A 7,800-nucleotide genomic window follows, 5' to 3' on the forward strand; every position below is an offset into this window, starting at 1 on the left:
ACAGGGACAACACCGATGCAACGGCCACTTTGGAAGCCAGCTGGGCCACTCGTTACAGAACTACACACACTTCCACCGTAGAGACCAGCAACGGCACACACCCTAGTATTTACTCAAAAGAGTTAAAAAGGTATGTGCACTCGGAAACCTGCACATGGATGTTTGTGGCAGCTTATTCCCACGTGCCCACGCTTGGTAGCCACTAGCCTGTCCCTCGGCAGGTGACGGATAAACTGTGCTCCATTCAGACACTGGAGCGAGTCAGAAATGAGCTAGCAGGCGTGAAAATACAAGAAAGAGTCTCAAGTACCCATTACTAAGTGGAAGAAGCCAGTCGAACGGGGCTGGACACGGTGCTTCCAACGTGCAGGGCGTCCTGGGAGAGGCAGGGCCGTGGAGACAGGAGAAAGACCAGCGGTGTTCGGGCTTCGGGTTGAGGGAGCACAGAGCTCTGTAAGGCAGTGGAACTATTCCGTGTCACGCCGCACTGGTGGGCACATGTCATCCATTTGTCAAGACCATCGATTGTACCACACCGAGAGTAGACGCCAATGTCAACGGTGGACTTTGGGTGACAAGGACATGTCCGTGCAGGTTTATCACTCGTAACGAATGTCCCACCTGGTGGGGACGCGGAGAGTAGGAGGCTGTGGACTGGGGGCAGGTAGTGGACAGGCACCGCCTCTACTTCTCACTCACGTTTTCTGTGAAACAGAAACTTCTATCAGAACAGCCTGTTCTAAAAAATTTACATGATGCTTAATCCACTGCTGTCCATTTTAATGTGCATTTACTGTCAGGATGTATCAGCATAGCTACTCGAATAACAAAACTGAGGAATAGAAAAGGAAGTAGAATAATACAGACATGAAGACATTGTTTTGGGGTCTGAGCAAAATCAGTTTTAAAAATATGGTAACATGAACTTAACACAGATCTGATGTCTGTGGTTTACAAAGGCGACCCATTTGTCTTATTTCTAATGCTTTCTATGAGGCACATGGTTAATCAAGTGTTTTTTTAATTATTATTTTAATGTACAAAAAAAAACCCCAACTTAGGCTCTGTGCCTTGCCCAAAGTTGCAGAGTTAATAATCAGTAAACAATATGTTTATCACTCCTCTACCTACAAGATAGCAGATAGTCCAGTTTTAAAGGCTATAGTTATTCCTGAGGTCCATTTGACACTGGAAAGAATGATTTGCATAAAATTATCCATCTTTTTGTATTTTTCTGAAGCTGGAAACAGGGAGGCAGTCAGACAGACTCCCGCATGCGCCCGACCGGGATCCACCTGGCATGCCCACCAGGGGGTGATGCTCTGCCCATCTGGGGCGTCGCTCTGTCGAGACCAGAGCCACTCTAGCGCCTGAGGCAGAGGCCAAGGAGCCATCCCCAGTGCCCGGGCCAACTTTGCTCCAATGGAGCCTCAGCTGCAGGAGGGGAAGAGAGAGAGAGAGGAAGGAGAGGGGAAGGGGTGGAGAAGCAGATGGGCGCTTCTCCTGTGTGCCCTGGCCGGGAATCGAACCCGGGACTTCCACACGCCAGGCCGACACTCTACCACTGAGCCAACCGGCCAGGGCCAAATTATCCATCATTTAAAAGAAAAAATCTTATTATTTACTAGAGAGAACACTTACTGATGGTCTCTGGTCTGTAATGCGAAACAGCGGCATACAAGTTCCTGGTAAGAAGAGCGCAGCTGTGCTGTAACATCAGGCCTGCATCCAACCGGAGAGCCGCAAGGTGGGAGCAGATGGCAGCACAGACATGGTGCCCCTGAGCCCGGGGCTCGCCGCTGGCGTCTGCCCCGCTCCTCTGCCGTCATCGGCACTTGCCACCTGCCCTCAGGGTCCAGCCTGTGCCGTCCATGACGTTGAGACGTGGTGATCTCAGGGTTTCGCTCCGGCCCGTGAGTCTCTGATCCACCACACACGGGGCGCCCTGTTAGCAAGCGCAGATTCCTCCTGTAATGTGAACTAAAGCGAATAAGCCACATAAATGGTATGATGATTAAATTGACCGAGAGCTAAAAGCCATGGCATCTTAGCCTGACAGATGAAAACTCCACTCATGAATCAAACTCTGTTGGCCGGGAGTTGTTTGGCCGAGAACAGGACTGCGAAATTGCTGATTTTATCCTGGAAGTTCTTGTTCCATGGGTCACACACAGATAAAAGGGGGTCTGTTCGTTTCTCATTAATACCTATCGGCTTGTAAAAGAAAAAACTGTTTCTCTTGACATTGCAATGAACTGTAATAGTCTTAATTAATATCACTGCTGAAGCACCCAGACAAATTAACATTTCCTCATATTCCTTAGCTCAAATTAAATTGGGTCTAAATGAATGATAGCAGTGGACCTAAGAGACACCTGATCATTTCTACCTCTCAGTTATTGTCCCTCAGTCGGGTTTTCTTGGCAATGATCATTCTCTTTGAAACCTTGATAGTCTCATTGGGTCTCTCTCTATACGGTGCTCATGCCGCTCAGGGGGCTGTGGGCCACGAGTGCCACGTGCAGAGCCCACAGTGAACCCACTGCCCGGTCACAGGGACGGACTCAGAACCACGGTCAGCTGGACCCACTGCCCGGTCACAGGGACGGACTCAGAACCACAGTCAGCTGGATCCACTGCCCGGTCACAGGGACGGACTCAGAACCACGGTCAGCCGGACCCACTGCCCGGTCACAGGGACGGACTCAGAACCATGGTCAGCCGGAAGGCAGTAGACATCCGCACCTCTCCTGATAAGCAGTGTAATTCTACGAGGTTTGATGAGCAGTGTTTTCATGACAAGGACATCTAGGAGTCCGTGGAAAATGAAAATAACTTGTGTATACAGTCCAAAGATAATGCACTCCAAGGCAAGGCCTGTTTAAGTAACAGCTACCAGATTAAAGTTAAGATGGAAGAGGACTATGTTTCCTTTGGATATGCAAGAAGGCATATGTTCCTCTTACATTCTGAAGTCATAGGCAAACCGGCTCCTGCTCAGAACAGTGTCAGGTTCATGATTACGGGGAGCACTTGGCAACACTGGGCAGAAGTCACCAAGCAACCAAGTGCACAAGGGCAGAAGAAATGGCACAAACCAGGGTTCTCTGTCCTGGCAGTGTGGACACCGTGGGTCCTTTGTCATAGGGGGCTGCCCTGTCTGATGTGGGGTGTGAGCAGTGACCCGGGGTCCACATCTACTAGGCGGCAGGACTACCACCGTGTCCACACGTGCAAATCATGAGTGTCTCCAGACACTTCCAGATGCCCTAAGAAGGGCCTGTGCTCACCCAGGTGGCACCGCTGGCACAAGGACAGACTCTGAAGGACTGAGATGTCACCAATGAGGACGCCTCGCGCCTCTAGGTTTACAGGGGCAGGGGAGGTGCCCAGTCTGACCCTGGTGGTTTCCTCATGCCCGTGACGAGGAACACGTGTATTAGAACGTGCTGGCATATTTGCACCGGCTGGTGCTTGTCCTAAGCCCCGACACTGAGTGAGTGTGGCAGATTTATTTATTTTTAGTTTGCCTTTGTTTTGACACCACCCATAAAAAGCACTGTGGAAAGATTCGGAATTTCAGACCGTAACACTCACTTGCCTGCCCAGCAGGTCGGAGCAGCATATTTAAAGGGGGGGAGGGTTATTGCACACTGCAGAAAGCACAGCCTGTGAGGAAGGGGTGGAAGGGGGAGGCACGGCACGTCGTTCTCTAAGGAGGAATAGCACACACCTTTCCAGAGTTCCCCAGGAGGGAGAACAAGTGTGTAGGCACGGTAGAAAAGGACAGCCTTTGGCAGTGCATTGCACCCCTCATACCTTTACCAAACTGCTCTCCTCCATTCGGGAACTGGATGTCCCAAGGCAGGTGTTGCCGTGCACACACCCTATGCAGTACAGAGACAACAGGGGAGGGAGAGCGTGGGCGTCTTACGGAGGAAGCAGCGTCTGCAGGAGGGGACCCGGGAGTGAGCGCTGTGTCCAGACTTGTTTTACATTTTTATAAAGTGCAGCTTCTCAGCCCCTGGCCGGTTGGCTCAGCGGTAGAGCGTCGGCCTAGCGTGCGGAGGACCCGGGTTCGATTCCCGGCCAGGGCACACAGGAGAAGCGCCCATTTGCTTCTTCACCCCCCCCCCCCTTCCTCTCTGTCTCTCTCTTCCCCTCCCGCAGCCAAAGGCTCCATTGGAGCAAAGATGGCCCGGGCGCTGGGGATGGCTCTGTGGCCTCTGCCTCAGGCGCTAGAGTGGCTCTGGTCGCAGCATGGCGACGCCCAGGAAGGGCAGAGCGTCGCCCCTGGTGGGCGTGCCGGGTGGATCCCGGTCCGGCGCATGCGGGAGTCTGTCTGACTGTCTCTCCCTGTTTCCAGCTTCAGAACAATGAAAGAAAAAAATAAATAAATAAAATAAAGTGCAGCTTCTCACATAAGAACTGACCTAAGCGAGGCTGACTCAGTGTAGAAGGATGGTTTCGCAGACGTGTAGTTACAAGCTGATGAGGATGAGCTGGAGAAAGAAGTCACGAGGACATCAGAGCGCTCAGTCCGTTACTGCGACTGTTGGGCGCCATGTTTTGGGGAAACCTGAATGATTCTTACGGAACTGTATGTGCTAAACTGTCAGTTTTAACTCTGAAGGAGAGCTAGAACTTACTTTTTAATTGAAATTATTGGACCAGTTATCTTCAAAGACAGCATTGAAAAGATGTTTTTAATAGAATAAAGCATAGACAATAGTAACAGTCCCAAAACAAGGCAAGATTCTCCTGTATTCAAAATAAATTACCGTAAATCTGTATGTCAAAGGTTGTGTTGTTATAACCGCCCCTTGAAAAAGCCATACTTGCCTGACCTGTGGTGGCGCAGTGGGATAAAGCGTCGACCTGGAACACTGAGGTCGCCGGTTCGAAACCTTGGGCTTGCCTGGTCAAGGCACATATGGGAGTTGATGCTTCCTGCTCCTCCCCCTTCTCTCTCTCTCTGACTCTCTCTCTCACTCCTCTCTCTCTAAAAAATCAATAAATAAAATATTTAAAAAAAAAAGAAAGAAAGAAAAAGCCATACTTAAAGTTATAATGGTTTGCATCAAGCAATGAATATGACCAAGACATCTGAGAGTCACTTAGATGAGAACAGACAGGAAGTAAGATTGTTTTCAGCCTGCAGAGAGGACATATTCATATTTTATGAAGTCATGGAAAATGTGGTGGAGATGCACATGGGCTTTTCCAGCAAAGCCTGGAATAAACCGTCAAGCAGAAGCCCATTATATCAATAGCTTGGATGGGGAAACACAGTAACAATCAGGTCCTACCCTTATACCTAACATTTCATGTGACCTGGAAAACGCCCTGATACAATGTTGCCAGCCATTTGTTAATTTTTTGTTGTGGTTGAAGTGTTAACATAAGTTCGTTGTATTTGGACAAGTCATGAACATACTGAATTTTATATCAGGGAGGACAATTATGCCTTCCGACAGGGCAAACATAACATATTTATGAGAAACAAATGAGACAGACTACAGACATCAAAAATTGTAATGATAATATAACTAGGTGCTCACTCGTGATGAGGTCAGGACTTGACTGTGGCTGTGGTGAGATTGCTCAAATGGCCACAGATTTACATCCACACCCTTTACGGGTTACCTCCTGTACTGACGCTGAGCTCAGCCTTGTGACTTGCTCTGACTGGCGGGACCAGCGCAGACACAGGGCAGACTCAGACCTGAAGGCTGCTTCTCACCGGGGTCTCCTTCCCTTGTGCTCAGTGTCCTTCCGCCAGCATGGGAGGAGCCTGAGCTGACCGCTGACCGGTGTGAGACCTTAACCTCCATCACACAGCTTAACTGCCATCAGCTTCAAGACCTGTGATCTTCAGACCCCAAGAGTGAGCCATTAGCAGGCCCCATAGGGCTCAGCTAAGGCAGCCCAAATCAGTGACCCTGTTTACCCAGAGAATGGTGAGCTGAATGGATCCTTTTTTTTCTTTTTTTTTTTAATTAGTAGGTTTTGGGATGTTTTGTTTTATAGTGGAAGCTTGATTCTTAACATTTTGCTTCCTACAAGTTGGATACATTTACATTAGATCCAATACTTTTTGAATCTTACCTTATGGAGAGAGAGTTACACCTTCCCAAGAGCAAACCCCACTAGACTTTGGTGAAAAACAAGATGACCGACAGAAGAGAGAGTGTTGTAAGTTGCAAAAGGCAGCTCAGGGACGAGATATGGGAGCTTCTGTTCTTCCTGCTCCTGCATTCTAAATGCAATGAAATACTCTAGAAATCACCTTACTAGAGCGTTTCTAGAAATCGTAAAAAAAACCCAGAAAGACAGAAAGAAGAACTTGGACCGGCAAGGGATCTAATGACTAAAGGATAAGACATCACAGAAAATTTCCTATATTTTCTGTCTGTATGTCATAGATCTTAGACTGGGCACTTGTGATGTGGAAATATTAACAGGAGTAGAAAAAAGAAAGAAACAAGAAAAGCCTTCTCATTCTGGGGAAAAGGTCAGGATAGGGGACACCTAGCTACCCCGCCCTGAAGGCACCAGCAGAGAGAGAATAAGACACCCTCGGGCACTGTGTGACTGGACCGTCGGCCAGGGGAAGCAGCACTCTCAGACCAGGAGCCCAGTGTCCCCACCCAGGAGCCCATGGAAGCACCTGCCACCCCCAAGGTAACTCCAGCAATAATTCACTGTGAATTCAGACAGCACCAGAGGAGCAAAACAGACCAGATTAATACATCAAGTGCCAGAAAACTAAATTCTCATTAGAATACAACCCAGAAAAGTCAGCCATGACCGGCATGCTAAACCCAAGCAGAGACTTCCTACTAAAATGAAAGATTTCAATAAGATCAAGGGTCTCCTGCCATGCTGAAAATATCCAAAATACAACCACAAATCACTTGTTATTCCAAGAAGCAGGAAAAACCTAGCTTGAAGGAGAAAAGACGGTTGGCTGATGTCGATAGTGAGATGAATCAAGATGTTGACGCTATCGGACATAAACTTCAAAGCAGCCCTCACGAAACAGTTTCAACGAGTCATTTATAATTCTCAGCACAAATGAAAAAGAACCCAGAAACCATTGGCAATGTTATTTGCTAATATCTATTATAGAAATGATTAAAAACAGCCAGATAGGAATTCTAGAACTAAGAAATGTACAAACTGACATAGAATCCCACTGGACAGGCTCAAGAACCATGCGGAGTTGAAGGAAGAAAGAACTGAGAATCTTGTATTTTTTTAACTTTTTTGTGTTGACATGGTTTTAAGTATCCCACTCAATATACCCCACCCCACACACACACACACAAGAATCAAGAAATTTGAGGACGGAACAATGGAATTTACTCAGTCTGAACAACAGAGAGAAAGTGGACGTCCCCCCCCCCCCCATAAAAATGAAGAGAGCCTTAGAAACCTTGGCACAGTAGCAGGAGTTGGAACAATCATGTTATTAGAGGCCTGGGGCGGAGGAGAGAGGGCTCAGGCTGGAAGGTATTTGACAAAATGTGGCCGAACCCTTCCTGCCTTTGCTGGGACACTCAAGCCTGCGGAGTCCCAGACGAGCACATCCAAGGAGGAGGAACACAAAGGAATCCCAGCCAAGACGCATCCCAATTAAACTTCCGAATAAAAAAAGAGAGAGAGAGACAATGGGAAAATGTTAAAAGCAACCCAGGAAATGCTGATTTCTCATCTGAAACTATAGAAGCTAGGAGGAATTAGCATCACATTGCCACATGTAGAAAGAAAAGAACTGTCAGATGTGAATTCTATATC

The sequence above is a fragment of the Saccopteryx leptura genome, chromosome 3 (genome assembly GCF_036850995.1).
Source record: "Saccopteryx leptura isolate mSacLep1 chromosome 3, mSacLep1_pri_phased_curated, whole genome shotgun sequence".
NCBI lineage: Eukaryota > Metazoa > Chordata > Mammalia > Chiroptera > Emballonuridae > Saccopteryx > Saccopteryx leptura.